We start from the raw sequence: 16,395 nt of genomic DNA, 5'->3' as shown, positions 1-16,395 counted from the left end.
TTGAAAAACTTGTGGATACCCTAGAACGCTCATAGTGAAAGCATGCTATGATAGGATTTAAAAGCAGGTTGTTTGGGTCATTTGGGACATTTGGGTTTTTAAAGCACTTACATGCTTATTTGGAAATTACATGTTCAGTTTAGACATGATGTCATCTGAGCTAATCTTTGAGCAATTATTTTACTGATGGATGTTCTGTTCTGTGTAATTTCCTTGGGCGTGACTGTACTTGAGAAAGCCAACTTACTGATCTACTATTTAGAAATATTATTATTATTATTATTATTCTGAGCCAAATTTCGGTATCTGTCTCCTCCTAGAGCTTTCAAGCTAGAACCACCTAACTCAGACCTAACCCTAACTTCAGACTGGTCTGACTCGGTGTGCTCTATCTTTTCTAACTGATCAGGCTTACAGTTTTCGTAAACCAGACTATCAAAACCACCAAAAATCCCATAGACTTACACTGACGGACTGTTCAAATGAGCAACACTCTTCAAACTCCCAGAATCCCTTGAGGCTCAATCAAGCTTCCCTTCTATGTACTATTTCTAATCCATTTAGATTCATTTAAGCTTCCACTATAATATTTCTAATCTATCTAGCTATCTAAATCATGCTAGTAACATGCTAATCGTGTTAGCAACATACTAGTAACATGCTAATCATGTTAGAAACATGCTAACAGCACGCTAATCATGTTAGCAACATGCTAGTAACTTGTTGATCATGCTAACAACATGCTAGTAACATGCTAATCATGCTAACAACATGCTAGTAACTTGATAATAATGCTAGCAACATGCTAGTTATATGCTAATCATACTGGAAGCAAATGTCCAGTGGTAATCCTGTAGTACTGCAACAGTACAACATAAATTTACCACACAACAAATGAGCGTAGCTAAATATGACAGGATTACCACAGCACTTTCTGTTGTACAGTATCGCAAGAATTTACCATTAAATGGCATATGTTGTTTTTCTGTTGTTTTTTTGTATGGTAATACAAAAGTATTGAAACTACTACAGCACTTTTTGTTGTACACTATCACAGGAATATCCTGTAGTACTTTACCTTCTTGGGGTCATTTATAAAATGCTTATAACATGTGTACACCTCTCTTTCAGCTGTAAAATCTGTAAATTGCAAGTGATTATGAAAATGTATGCAGCTAAATGGTTTCAGATTACCACCTTAAAACGACATCAATGTCAAAATCATTTACTTTAGAATAGCAAGCGGCAAGAATGGCTTAAATTTCCAAAAGCCTGCTGCACTCAATAATCAAAAGTGTATACATCTATTTTCATGTTAAAGACCATTTTTACAAATATTAATGTTGCTGTGAACTTAGTGTACACACATTGTAAGATCAAATCTGTGCATGTACACACTTATATATATATATATATATATATATATATATATATATATATATATATATTCAGACAGAATAACACAGCGGATATCGCATTTTGCATATGATTAAAAATGGCCTTTTCAATACCGACCAGATGCAATACTGATTTTGGCAGAAACTCAATTTTGTAAAAAAAAATAAATTAATAATAATAATAATAATAAAAAGGTTGTTTATCGCGTTTTGGAAGCAAACTCTTCATATATTACTCGATGACATTTCAAAGCAGCAGGTGGCGGTAACGAGCTTCACGCGCTGGTTTACCAAACATGCGCCAAAACTAACGCCAAAGGAGAAGCCCGTGGTGAGTCTCGACGGGCACTAAATCGAGCTGAGGGAAGAGGAAGTTGTTCCAAGGAACGGCCATTGACGAAGAAGAGGACAGAACGGAAATTGCGCCATTGCTGCGAGCCGTTCGATGAGAGCGTGGAAACCGAGCAGGGAGGAGTGGAGCTTCGATGGAGGGAAGTGATGTTAGTACCGGAAGTGATTCAGAAATGGAGGGAGAATGTAGTGGCGGGAACACTGGAATGAATGATTGGAGCAAAATTGTAAATCGCAAAAGAGAGAAAACGAGTATATATGAATCAGGAACTGACAGTGAAAAGGAAAGAATGATGGCAAAAACAAGCAAGGAGGATTATAAGGTACTCATGAAATTTGCGAATAGCAATGGGATCAATCCAGTAAAACTTACCAAGGCACTTAAAAAAGCGGTAGGTGATATAGAAAGTGCCAAAACTTTAAGGAATGGAAATATTCTAATCTTCTGTAACAATGAAAAACAACAGAAAGCGCTACAAAGTGTTAAAGCAATGCTTGGTCAGACAGTAAGTTGTACAATATACAAGAGAGCTTGGTTAAAGGGGGTAATTTCAGGAATTCCAATTGAGGTATCAACTGACACGATAAAGAGTAATATATCGGGGGCTAAGGTGACTGAAGCAAAAAGATTGAAATGTGTACGAAATAAAGAGAAAGTAGATAGCCTCTCCGTGGTGCTTCAGTTTGATGAGGAAAGAATGCCAGAGAGAGTATATATTGGATATGTCAGCTATTTGGTAAGAGCATATGTGCCACCCCCAGTCAGATGCTTTAAGTGTCAAAAATATGGTCATGTTGCTGCTGTTTGTAAGGGAAATCAGAGATGTGCTAGGTGTAGTGGAAATCATGAATACGGGAAATGTGGACAAGGGGCAAAACAAAAATGCTGTAATTGTGGAGGTGAACATAGCGCTGGCTTTGGGGGATGCGTGGCGCAAAAAAAAGCTGTGAAAATTCAGAATGTTAGAATACGTGAGGGGATTTCGTATGCTGAGGCAATTAAAAAGGTGAAACAGACAGAAAAGGGTCAAGGAAATGGATTAACTGTACAAATGAATCAATACAACAGATCGTCTCAATCGCAACATAAAATAAATGAAGATTTCTTCAAAGTGGGAAAAGTTGAATTTATGACGTTTCTAGCTGAGGTAATAAACTGTGCTGCACAAACTGTAAGCAGAACAGAGATGATTAAAATCATAATTAAAGCAGCAGAGAAACATCTACAGTTTGAGGGAATTACTCTGGAACAAGTAAATGAAAAACTTAAAGGTCAAGTAGATTCACAGTCAACATGTGGAGGCTCTTAATGGTATTATTAATACTACAGTGGAATGCAAGGAGTTTGATCGCGAATGGGCAAGAGTTTAAGAAAGTAATAGAAGATAAGGAATATAAACCTCATATTATATGCATACAAGAGACCTGGTTGAAACCTCACTTAGATTTTGTGATACAAGGATATACAAGTATTAGAAGGGATAGACAGACAGGTAATGGGGGAGGAGTGGCTATATTCATTAAAAATGAAGTTACATATAGGGTTATAGAGCTGGGTGATGAGCATGAATCAATTATAGTAGAGGTATTTTTAAAAGAACAGAGTATTAAGGTAATTAATTATTACAATCCTTGCAACAGATTAAGTATGGAAGTATTAGAAAAAGTAATGGGAATGGGTAATCAGAAGGTGATATGGTGTGGAGATTTTAATGCGTATAATACTTTATGGGGAAGCAATAATACTGATCATAATGGTAAGGTAATAGAAGAAATGATTGATTCGAAGAGTCTGATATGTATGAATGATGGTAGAGCCACTAGAATTGATGTAGCCAGGGGCAGATGCTCTTCTATAGATTTAACACTGGTGTCAGAAGGTCTAGCAGGGATATGTATGTGGGATACTTGGGAAGATTCTACAATAGGGAGCGATCATTATGTCATTAGTTGTAAAATAGGAATGGATGTTAATGAAATTACAGAGGATAGAATTGGCAGGTGGAAATTTAAAATGGCTAATTGGGAGGCATTTAAATATATAAGCGAGGTAAAACTGCAAGAGCTTACTCTCAATTATGAAACAGAGGATGTAGATTTATACAATGAAAAATTATGTGAAGTATTGTATAACACAGCTGAAGAAATTATTGGCAAAAGTAAAGAAATAAAAAGGAAGAAATCAGTTCCATGGTGGACTGAATTGTGTAGTAAAGCAATTCAAGATCGAAATAAGGCTTTTAAAAGGGTTAGGAGGACGTATATATTTGATAATTTCATTTCATATAAAAAAGAGCAAGCCAAGGTTAGAAGGGTAATACGAGCTGCTAAAAAGAGCTACTGGAGAAATTATTGTGATTCTATAGGGGAGAAGGTAGATGTTAGTGAAGTATGGGGTATGATCAGAAAGATGGGTGGATTTAAAAGAAATCCCGGTATACCCACTCTGAGTAGTGGGGAAGGAATAGCTGTGACTAATGTAGAGAAGGCAGAAATGTTGGCAGGGGTGTTTGTTAAGGTACACAGTAATGATAATATAACAGAAGAAATGAAAATAAATAGAGAAGAAAGTAAAAAAGAACATCCAAATATTATGATGGAGAAAAGACCTTCCAATGATCATATAGATATGGATTTTACTTTGCAAGAACTAAAGAGAGCCGTTGGAGAAGCTAAGCAAACATCTCCAGGAAAGGATGAGATTTGCTATACAATGATTAAAAATTTATCTGATTTCTCTCTGAATTGTGTATTACGTCTTTTTAATAAAGTATGGAGCATAGGAAGACTTCCTTCTGTGTGGAAACATGGGATTATTATCCCTGTCTTAAAGCCTGCAAAGAATAAGCATGATGCTACAAGTTATAGACCCATCGCGCTAACGTCAAATTTATGTAAAATAATGGAACGCATGATTGTATGCAGAATGAATTATATATTAGAAAGGAAAGGGATTATTTCAAGACATCAGAGTGGCTTTCGCAAAGGACGCAGCACAATAGATGCTGCATTATGTTTAGAGACCGATATAAGAAAGGCTCAAGTCAATAAAGAAGTGGTAGTAGGTATATTTTTTGATATTGAAAAAGCGTATGATATGATTTGGAAGGAGGGATTGTTAATAAAGTTGGAACAAATAGGGATAGTAGAATGTTCAACTGGATAAAAGATTTTTTGCTTAATAGAACAGTTCAGGTAAGGGTTGGATCATCATATTCTAGAGTATACAAAATAGATAATGGTACTCCGCAAGGAAGCGTATGCAGTCCTATATTGTTTAACATAATGATAAATGATGTTTTTCAAAATATCAAAATAGATATTGGAAGATCTCTTTATGCTGATGATGGGGCGATATGGAAAAGAGGACGTAATGTTTCACATGTAACCAAAATTATACAAACAGCGGTTAATGAAGTGGAAAAGTGGGCCAATAAGTGGAGTTTCCGTTTGTCAGTTGCCAAAACTCAACTAGTCTGTTTTGCAAAGAGAAATAGTATCCCTGAAATTAAAGTGAAACTATATGGACAAGAACTGGAACAAGTTAAAGTTATAAAATATTTAGGAATATGGATGGATAGTAGGTTGACTTTTAAGACACACATAGAGAAAGTATTAGAAAAATGTAAAAGAAGTAATAATATATTAAGATGTTTATCAGGGATGGAATGGGGGGCTTGTCGAAAATCTTTACAAAGAATATACTGTGCTCTGATCAGATCAGTAATTGATTACGGATATATTATTTATGGATCTGCATCAGAATCTTGGATTAAGAAAGTTGAAACAGTTCAGGCACAATCAATAAGAATTTGTTGTGGGGCTTTTAGATCCTCTCCTTTGTCGGCATTACAGGTGGAGGTAGGAGAATTGCCAATAAGGTTGCGTAAATTGAAGTTAGCAATGAATTATTGGGTTAATATAAAAGGACATACAGAGACACATCCAGTTAAGGAAATACTAAAAGAATGTTGGGAATATGGAAATGACGGTATCAGAAGTTTTGGTTGGACAGCAAATAAGGATGCTATGAATCTGGGTATTACTGATATTCCAGTTAGTCCTTCTGTCGTAATACCAAATATTCCTCCTTGGTTGCTTCCTATGCCTCAAGTTGATTTTCATCTTAAGTTTAAGAACGAAAAAATTATACATAAGGATGTCGTAGTACAACAGTATTTGGATCAAGCATATTCCTTAATGCTTCATATATTCACTGATGGGTCAAAGGATCCAGCTTCTGGGCATACGGCTGCAGCTGTATACATTCAGAGATATCAAGTCAAAATTCAGAAAAGGATAACCAATTATGCATCTGTTTTTACAACTGAGCTGATTTTTGTTGGCTATTCAGTGGGTAGAGGAAGTTAAGCCAACAAGGGCAGTTATTTGTTCAGACTCTATATCATCTCTAAATAGTTTGTCAGGTGGGACATCGACAGTAAGGCAAGAATTGATTTATGAAATACTTATAAATCTGCTCAGAATACAAAATATGGGTATAATCCTGAGGTTCATATGGGTACCTGCTCACGTAGGAGTACAGGGGAATGAAACAGTTGACCAATTGGCTAAACAGGCGATGAAACATACGACTATTGAAGTGCAAATTCCACTAAGTAAAGCAGAAATAAAAGGAATAATCAAAAATCAAATCAATAAAAAGTGGCAAGAAATGTGGGACAGGGGAATAAAGGGTAGGCACCTATATAGCATTCAAAAACAAGTTGGTAAAGGGAGAGTATGCCTCAACAACAGAAGAGAAGATATCATTATTACACGACTGCGGATAGGACATTCTGGGTTAAATCATTCATTGTACATAATAGGAAAACACCTAACTGGATTGTGTATATTCTGTAGTGAAGTAGAGACAATTGAACATGTACTTCTACACTGTACAGCATATAATAGAGAAAGAGGCAAGTTGACTAAGAAATTGAAGGATCTAAGTATAACTAATTTTAGTTTAATAAATCTATTAAGTTGTGCTTCAGAACAGTCAACAGTGCAAAAAGAAATACTCTATTATCTTAAAGTTACAGGATTGGAAGGAAGAATTTAGTTTTTTTTTTTTGTTGTTGTTGTTGTTGTTGTAACCCCCGTCGAAGCTTCACACTCCAGTCCAGTTGGTGGCGGTAATACACCATAAGTTGGCTTGTCAACCGCCAATAAACGATACAAGAAGAAGAAGAAGAAGAAGGAAGTTGTTCCGGACTTCGAAGACGCTGCACATGGGGAGACGATTCGCTGGAGATGGCGGCGAATTCAAAAAACTCAAAAAATGCGAAGGAGAGATCTCGTGGGATTCGAACTGGGAATGGATCAGAGACTTTAGGATTGGAAGATATAGGGGAAGAGGAGGATGATATGGAAGTAGGGTGGACACAGATAGAGAGAAGATCAGGTAGGAAGGGATCTAAAAAGAGGAAAAAAGGTAAGGAGGAAGAATTAGATAGTAGTTCATTAACCAGTGAGGAGGATAAGGACGATAGGAATGAGGTTAAGAATGATTTACGGATAATATTAAAATTTAAAGAAGCGGTAGGTGTTTCAGGAATTAATCCGTTGGCGTTGACTCAAGAGTTGAAGAGATTGGTAGGCGAGATAGCATTTGCGAAAGTGCTACAAGATGGGGCTTTACTGATAGCTTGCAAAAATGAAGAGCAGAAAAACAAGGCTATAAAATTAAAAACTGTGGGAAAGCAGACGGTGTTGGGCTTTAAGATTGTAGGACAGAAATCGTGGACTTATGGTGTGATATATGGAGTACCGATAGGAGTTAATATGGAGGACTTAAAAAGGAATCTAGAGGGAGGAAAGATCATTGACGCAGTCCGTTTACAGATGAATAGGGAGGGGAGGAAAGTGGATAGTTTATCAGTACGACTAAAGTTTGAAGGTAAAGATTTGCCAGAACGAATTAAGATGGGTTTTATCAGCTACCCGATTAGGGAATATAATGCTCCTCCAATGAGATGTTACAATTGCCAAAGACTTGGACATACAGCGTCGGTATGTAAAGCTAAAATAAGATGCGCACGATGTGGAGGGGAGCATGAGTTTGGAAGGTGCGGTGAAGGAGTAGAGTTGAAATGCTGTAATTGTGGAGGCAGGCATAATGCTGCTTATGGAGGGTGTGAGGTGAGGAAGAGGGCAATAGAGGTACAGCAGGTAAAGGTAAGGAATAACTTAACGTATGCTGAAGCTGTGAAGGTAGTGAATGCTAGGAGTAAGTCAAGAGAGATGGGAAGTCGGGAGTATGGGAGAAGAGAGGATGATACAGGAAGATCTGATGGTAGGGGGGTTAGAGATGAGACAATGTTGGTAAATAAGAAAAATTTTGTGCTTTTTATGGTAGAAGTAATTAACTGTACTGCCCAAACAGAAAGACGAACAGAAAAGATACAGATAATTCTCAAGGCAGCAGAGAGATTTCTAGAGATAAAGGGGTTGAAATGTGAAGACATAAGGCAAAGTCTTAGTACAGAATTTCAGTCAAGCCAGGAAGTATGGGTTGGATAGCAGATTCATGTTAATCATTTTACAATGGAATGCTAGAAGTCTGTGTGCTAATGGGCAAGAGTTTAAAGGATATATAAGTCATTTGAAGGAGAAGCCAGATGTTATATGTATACAGGAAACTTGGCTAAATTCTAGATTAGATTTTGTTGTAAAGGGATATACAAGTGTGAGAAGGGATCGGGAAGATGGTAAGGGTGGAGGTTGTGTCACGTTCTTAAAAGAGGGTATGTCTTACAGAGTTTTGGAGAAAGGAATATCAATGGAGTATATTGTGGTAAAGATATGGTTAGGTGTGAAAAATTATGTTATAATAAACTTCTACAATCCATGTAAAAGACTGACACAGAACAGTCTGGAAGAAATAAAAGGAATAAGTGAGGAAAGAGTAATTTGGTGTGGTGATTTTAATGCACATAATACCTTATGGGGTGGGTTATCAACAGATACAAATGGATTAATAATTGAAGAGATGATAGAGAGTAACAATTTGGTTTGTTTAAATGATGGGAGTGGTACACGTTTGGATGTAAATACGGGAAGGGAATCAGCTACAGATCTTACAATTGTCTCATATGTGTTGGGTGGAATTATGAATTGGAAGGTTTTAAAGAATTGCACAGTAGGGAGTGATCACTTTCCTATAGTTAGTACAATTGTAAATAATGAAGATAGGAATTTAAATCGGGGCACATCAGGGAAATGGAAGTATGAGAAAGCGGACTGGGAAAAATTCAGGGTGTTGAGCGAAGAAGGACTTAAGTTGATAAAGATGGAAGAAGATATAGAAATTGAAAGGATATACACAGAGCTAGTATCGGCCATTCACAATGCTGCAAGTGAATGTATTCCGAAAAGTTCAGGAAATAGAGTGGGGAAAATAGTTCCGTGGTGGAATGAGAATTGTTCAGCAGCAGTAAGAAGGAAAAGGAAGGCTTTCAAAATCTTAAAGATAACTCATAATTGGGAAAACATGATAATATATAAGAAAAATCGAGCAGAAGCTAGGAAAATAATTAGGAAGGAAAAAAAGGAGTATTGGAGATCATTCTGTGAAGAAATTGGGAGAAGTACGCCAGTAGAGGATGTATGGAATATGATCAAAAAGATGAGTGGAATCAGGAAAGAGTATGATTATCCAGTGCTAAGTACTGGGACAGAGATTGCAGTATGTGATGAGGATAAAGCAGAATTGTTTAGGAAAGAATTATCTAAAGTAAACAGCTCTGATAATCTGATGAAGGAATGTAAGGATATGAGAGAGAAACTGTTAATAGAGAATCCGCATATAGGGGATAAAAGGGAGGCTTCAAATAGCTTATTAGATGTTCTGTTTTCATTTTCAGAATTAAAGAGAGCATTAAAAAACACTAAGGCTTCAACCCCTGGACAAGATGGAATTAGTTATGTCATAATAAAAAAGTTAAGTGATGAGGCGTTGGAAATAATTCTGGAATTCTACAATAGGGTATGGATGGAAGGGGTGTTACCCCTGGGATGGAAAGAAGCACTAATAATACCCATAAAGAAACCGGGTAAAGATCCTAGCAACCCCTTAAATTATAGACCAATTGCTTTAACATCTCATTTATGTAAATTAATGGAAAAAATGATTACAGATCGACTAAGGTATAATATGGAGAAAAATAATTTTTTCTCTCCATATCAAAGTGGATTTCGTCGTGGAAGAGGAACAATGGATTCAATCATTAACTTAGAATCAGATATTACGAAAGCTTTGATTAATAAAGAAACAGTTGTAGCAGTTTTCTTTGATGTAGAGAAAGCTTATGATATGTTATGGAAAGAAGGTTTGTTGATTAAATTAGATCAGTATGGAATAGGTGGTAGGTTATATAATTGGATTAAAGAGTTTCTAATAGAAAGATATATTAGAGTAAAGGTTGGGGAATATATATCAAGGAAAGGAATTATTGATAATGGAACACCACAGGGTAGTGTCATTAGCCCTTTATTATTTATAATTATGATTAATGATGTATTTGCTACTATAGAGAGAAATATTAATAAGTCACTGTTCGCAGATGATGGAGCTCTGTGGCTGAGAGGTAGGAATGTCAAGTATATTGTTAATAAAATGCAGTCAGCCTTATTAGATGTTGAGAAATGGTCTCATAAATAGGGTTTTAAATTTTCTGTGGAGAAAACCAAATATATTTTCTTTACAAATAAAAGGGCAAATATAAATTTAAAGTTGCAGTTATATGATAAAGAATTAGAACAGGTTAAAGTGATAAGAGTTTTAGGTATGTGGTTTGATACAAGGGTTACGTGGAGTACACACATAAGTAAGATGGAGGAAAAATATAAAAACATTTTGAATGTTATGAGATGTATTTCAGGTCGTGAGTGGGGAGCGGATAGACGGTCATTAAAAACAATTTATTCAACAATGATAAGAGCGATATTGGACTATGGATGTATTGCCTATGGTTCAGCATCTAAGACGCAATTAGGAAGACTGGAAAAAATTCATTCACAAGCTTTGAGAATCTGTTGCGGGGCTTTTCCTTCCTCTCCAGTTGCAGGTTTGCAGGTTGAGATGGGGGAATTGCCAGTTCATCTAAGAAGGATGCAACTGTTATTGACTTATTGGGCAGGTTTAATAGGACAAAGGGACAGTCATCCGATAAAAGGATTGCTTGAGGCAAGTTGGGAACAGGGGAAAAAGCAAGTTAATAGCTTTGGTTGGATCATCATGGATGTAGTGCGTGAGTTGGAATTAAATGAGTATGAAGTTATCCCAACAGTAATCTTACCGGCAACACCTTTATGGATTTTACCTCAAGCAGTTATAGACTTTATTTTATTGGAAAAAAGACAGGTGAAAGCTCAAGGGTTACAAGAGGCAGAGTTGACAAAAGAGTATATCGGGAATAATTACAAGTAGGGATGGGCATTTCTGATCATTCTTCATTTCGATTAATCCACAGGTTTGAGAAACGAGTACTCGATTAATTGGGGGTGGAGCTTAAGCAAGAGGCGGGGCGTGTGTGCGTCAAAGCGACAATTAAAAAATATTAAATTTAAAAAAATATTTTAATTAAAGCCCTATTAAAAACGTTGTTGATAAAACTATGACAGGATTCAGAAAACAATTAAATTAACACTGTTGGGTTATTAAAAATCACCATCACTATTGGTTAACACAGTAAACATTTAAAGAAGCGTGAGGCATGTAGGTTTTCTACATGTTGCATTGTAAATAAAATTAATCATAAAGCCTAGAGACACGGTATGTAAATGTTATATTACAAATTGTGTTTATCTACACAAAATGCTTGTGAGCTTGAACTACATGCCAACCAGAAAGTAGTGGATGCGCTTCTCCCGTTACAGGGCGCTTTAAAACAACGGCAACTGAAGCCCCGAAGGAAAAAAAAGAAAACACAAAGTTATTTTACAGTATTATCCTCATCAATATGTGTCTTATTATTTCTATAAATATTTTGGATCCGTTTTTAAAACGATAATCTACCTTTTTCTATGTTTTAGACAAAAAAAAAAAAAAACACATGATACTCTGCTTTTCAGTTATTTTATTCAACTGACATTTTTAACAAAACCATATTTTACTTCAGCATCACAACAGCTGTGGATCAAAAAAGTTTTTTTTTTTTTTTGTAAAAGGTTCGCAAAAATAAAGTTTCACCAAGACTTCACCAGACGACTGTTAAGTAGCCCATAGCCTAACGAAAATTAGCTAGCATAATTTGTCTGCGTAAACTTAAAATAAAAATAGCCTGAATATTTTTACCACAGCTATAAAACTTAACGATTAGGTAAAATAACATTTCTTTCAAAATGATCAGTCGGTGAAGGTAAATAAAATAAAGCCGGCCTAATTTAACTATGCTGCTTAAACTTAAAACAAAAACAGCCTGAATATTTTACCATGCATGGCTAATAAAACAAGGCTGTTCCTGCAACTTCTGTGCCTGCTGAGCGCATTTTTTCCACCGCCGGTCTAATTGTAAATAAACTTCGCACGTGGCTTTCATCGGAGCACGTAGACCGACTGATCTTTTTGAATAAAAATATTCTCATAGTTATAGCCACCCGCGCTGGCTTCGACAGACTGTCTTTTAGTGCACAAGCGCATTTTTCGTACAGAGCATCAATCCTTGCAGTGACTGTTTTGCGCGATGGGACAGTATAGTGGGGCTCAACGTAACTCATTAAACGTTTGAAACCTTCACCTTCAACAAAACTAATAGGCAGCAAGTCTTTTGCTGTCATTTCTGCTATTAGCTGCGTCATCTTCTCTGCCCTGCCTGTGTCGCATTTCTGTCTGATGGTGAATTCTCTTATGCTCGTCTGACTGCTGGTTGTGGCACCGGCATCATCTCCCTTTTTGTGTTTATGTGCAAGATGGTAACGCATCGAACTCGTTGTGGAGTTGTAGACGAGTGTGACGCTGCACATCTTACACTTGACTGTTTTTTCGTCAAGTTTTTCAAAGTGTTGCCAGACATCGCTGCGCGCTTTAGCAGCCATACTCGATCTGCGCTCGGGTCTTGTCTCTTGACCGCAACTTCCCACAGCCATAACCAATCAAATATCAGACTACCGCCCAAATACCAGCATAACCAATCAGAAAGAATGAAAGTAATTTAATTTTAGAAAATGTATTTTTAGAGCCAATCGATCATCGTTTTCATGCTCGATCGTCGCTGATGCGTTCGAATAATCGATTAATCGAATACTCGTGCACATCCCTAATTACAAGCAATATATACAAGTGTATACAGATGCATCTAAGGATCCAAATGGCCAGGTGGGAATAGCATACACCATCCCAAGATTAAAAGTATCAGGAAAAAAGAGAATTTCAAATCAGGTATCAGTGTTTACTGGAGAGTTGGTAGCAATTATGATAGCAGTGAATACAGTATATGAAATAGGGTTAAATAAAGCACTAATATGCACAGATTCAAGTTCAGCCTTACTATGTTTGGATGCACAACAGTCTGAATCCAGACAGGACATAGTCTTGGAGATCCTTCAGTTATTGTACATGATACATCAGGAAAAAAAGGTAGTTCAGTTCTTGTGGGTTCCAGCACACACAGGAGTGGCGGGAAATGAGGAAGCAGATCAGCTAGCAAAACAGGCAGCGGCAAAAGAAGGTATAGATATGCAAATTTTGTATAGTAAATCCGAACTTAAGTCAATAATTAAAAAAAAGATAACAGAGAAATGGCAATCCTATTGGGATAAAGAACAAAAAGGTAGGCATCTGTACTCAATACAATCATTGGTAAGCAAAGGAAGGAATTCAAGAGGAAGTAGAAAGGAAGACTGTGTTCTTTCAAGACTAAGGCTGGGGCATACGGGACTTAATGCAACATTAAATATAATAGGAAAACATCCAACAGGGTTGTGTGATTGGTGTGGAGTCAGAGAAACAGTAGAACATGTTCTCATTCAGTGCAATAAATATGCTGAGGATAGAAGGAAATTAATTGAGGAACTTCAGAAAAAGGGTGTGCAGCATTTAACATTAAAAGAACTTTTAAATCCAGTAGGAAGTGATAATCTATTAGTAATATTTCTAAAAAGGACTCAGTTAATTCATAGAATATAAAGATTATTAGTATTATGGGGGTTAATATTAATTTTAGTAGTAATAGCAATATTATTATTATTATTATTATTATTATTATTATTATTATTATCATCCCTCGTCCCTAGCCTGGAAAGGACCTGGGCTGTAGATGGAGGAGCTGAACACGCAGCAACATCGAAAAGCCGGGTCCTGAATAGTCTGGGATGAGGAAATTACAAGTCTCTGATTCATTGCTCACAGTAGATGGCGGTAATGCTCTATCTAAGAAGCGAGCCGCCAATAAAAAACGAGGAAGAAGAAGAAGAAGAAGCCCGTGGTGAAAGCGCCGGCGGGAATCGACTCGAGGAAGACGCTGACAATCTGCAGCAGGTTGGATCTGTTCTCTTAACTTTTCGACGATAATCATCACTGGTCTCAAAGTAAGTGTTTAATATATATTTTAAATGTGTTTTAAGAAGGCTTTTGAAAAAAAAATGTGGCCGTTTTTATACTTCTTATGGAGTAATTGTAGACTTGCCATGGTATACTGTAAACACGGTTATAGTCGGTGAGAGGAATACTGCTATGAAATTGTATGCCGTTTTAAAGGGGAAATATGAATTAAACTTACATGGCAGCGGTTGTACATCTATTAGTGTGCTGACGAATAAAATTAAATACCGTATAGTCACCTGAAGGTCGTGTTGTATGTGTATGAGAGCGCAAATATGAGCGACGATCTTTACTTGAAAGAGCCATTTGAGGCGAAGCTGCTTGAAAACAAACTCTTTCTATAAAGCGTTACTCGGATAACGTTAAACGACGTCAATTTTAGTTTGGTCCAGCTAATGTATAATGTCTTTTTTCTCGTGTTTACCAGAACAGAAACGTATAACTTAGCAGCAGCTTCTCTTCTATTTACTCTGTCATCTAGAAGGCGGGAGTTCCGTTACTAGAGCGTTGCAGTTTTGCTGTACTGTACTGCATTACTGTACATTACACAGTAACAGGAGTGACACGTAAAAGTGGCACATCCATTTGTAAATTCAATTGAAATGGTCTGTTTTGATGTTTGATAGTGCAAATAGGTATTTCTTAGTTTAATTCATTTATTATTCTATATATATATCACGCTGGTGTTTGTAGTGCAGATATAGTTTTACCCTAGATTGCCTGTAGTAGCTATTGAAGCAGAAGTCCATGTTGTAAAATTAAGATATATATATACATTTGTGGCAGGTCTACATAGTAATGAACTGTACTGTAAGTATAAGGAATTCAGATTGAATGGTTTTGATGAAGGATTAAACTTTGACATTTTCTTTTCTTTTTTTAGGTTAGGTGCCAGCATGATTTGGCAGTGTAAGTTGTGTCACATGATCCTTCAGAAATCATTCTAATATACTTTTTTTATTTTATTTTTTTTTAATAATGTTAATAAAGTTTCAGCTTTGCTCCACAGCAGTAAATTACATTTTAAAATGTATTTTACAAACAGTTTAAACAGTTATTTTAAAACCTTTTGATGCTATTAGTGTTTTTAGTTTTTACTGTATTTTCAAGCACATAAATGCAGCCTTGGTGAGCTGAAGAGTCTTCTTTGTGAACATTTACAAATTGTAATGTTTACAAACTAGACAAGTACTGTATGTCATTATTTACTACATCACTCATATAATGTTTAGTTTCTTACACAGACCAATTGTTTTGTTTCACAAGACCTCACTACATCGCCGAACACCAGTGAACCACCAAGGGTGTTAGTGACCAAGAGATCATGGGTCTTTAGTGTTTTACTAAAGAAAGTAAGTTTCTAACTTTTATTTAAGGAACTGGGCTTTTTTAGGCTTTGAGTTTGTATTATTGGTGTCTGGTTTCTGGGTGTTTAAATTTAATGTACAATGATCATGTAAAGTTTTGCTCATAAGTTTACATACCCCTTGCAGAATACGCAAAATGTTAGTTTTATAAGATTTTATGAAAAGTAATAGGGATCATGAAGATTGCATGTTATTTTTTTTATTTAGTACTGACCTGAATATTTCACAAAACAGATGTTTATTTAAACTCCACAGGACCAAATAATGACTGAATTTATAAAAATGACTCCATTCAAAAGTTTACATACCCTTGTATCTTAATACTGTGTGCGGTTTCCTGGATGATCCATGACTGTTTTTATGTTTTGTGATAGTTCATTATGAGTTCTTTGTTTGTCCTGAGCAGTTCAGCTGCCTGCTCTTCTTAAGAAAAATCCTCCAGCTCCCGCACATTATTTGGTTTTCCAGCAGCATCTGCATATTTGAACCCATTTCAAAAGTGAAAGTATGATTTTGAGATCCATCTTTTCCAGCTGAGGACAATTGGGGAACTAATACATAACTATTAAAAAAAAAAGATGAGAACATTCACTGATGCTCAAGAAAGCAACACAATACATTAAGAACCTTTGAATTGGATGATCAGCGTAAATTGTACTTACATTGTCTTTTGGGAGAGATGTAAATATTTATGTACCTTGTGAAGTGCAATACTAAATGGAGGGGGAAAAATATG

At 36.1% G+C, this 16,395-nt stretch overlaps 1 protein-coding gene across 1 annotated transcript in view; it reads left to right on the top strand.

Annotated features, from left to right (window-relative positions):
- Positions 1-16,395, top strand: part of LOC127175047 (oocyte zinc finger protein XlCOF15) — a 217,168-nt gene that overhangs the window by 92,466 nt on the left and 108,307 nt on the right. The window lies entirely within an intron of this gene.

The sequence above is a fragment of the Labeo rohita genome, chromosome 13, assembly GCF_022985175.1.
Source record: "Labeo rohita strain BAU-BD-2019 chromosome 13, IGBB_LRoh.1.0, whole genome shotgun sequence".
NCBI classification, from domain to species: Eukaryota; Metazoa; Chordata; class Actinopteri; order Cypriniformes; family Cyprinidae; genus Labeo; species Labeo rohita.
This window is presented reverse-complemented; position numbering and strand designations above follow the sequence as displayed.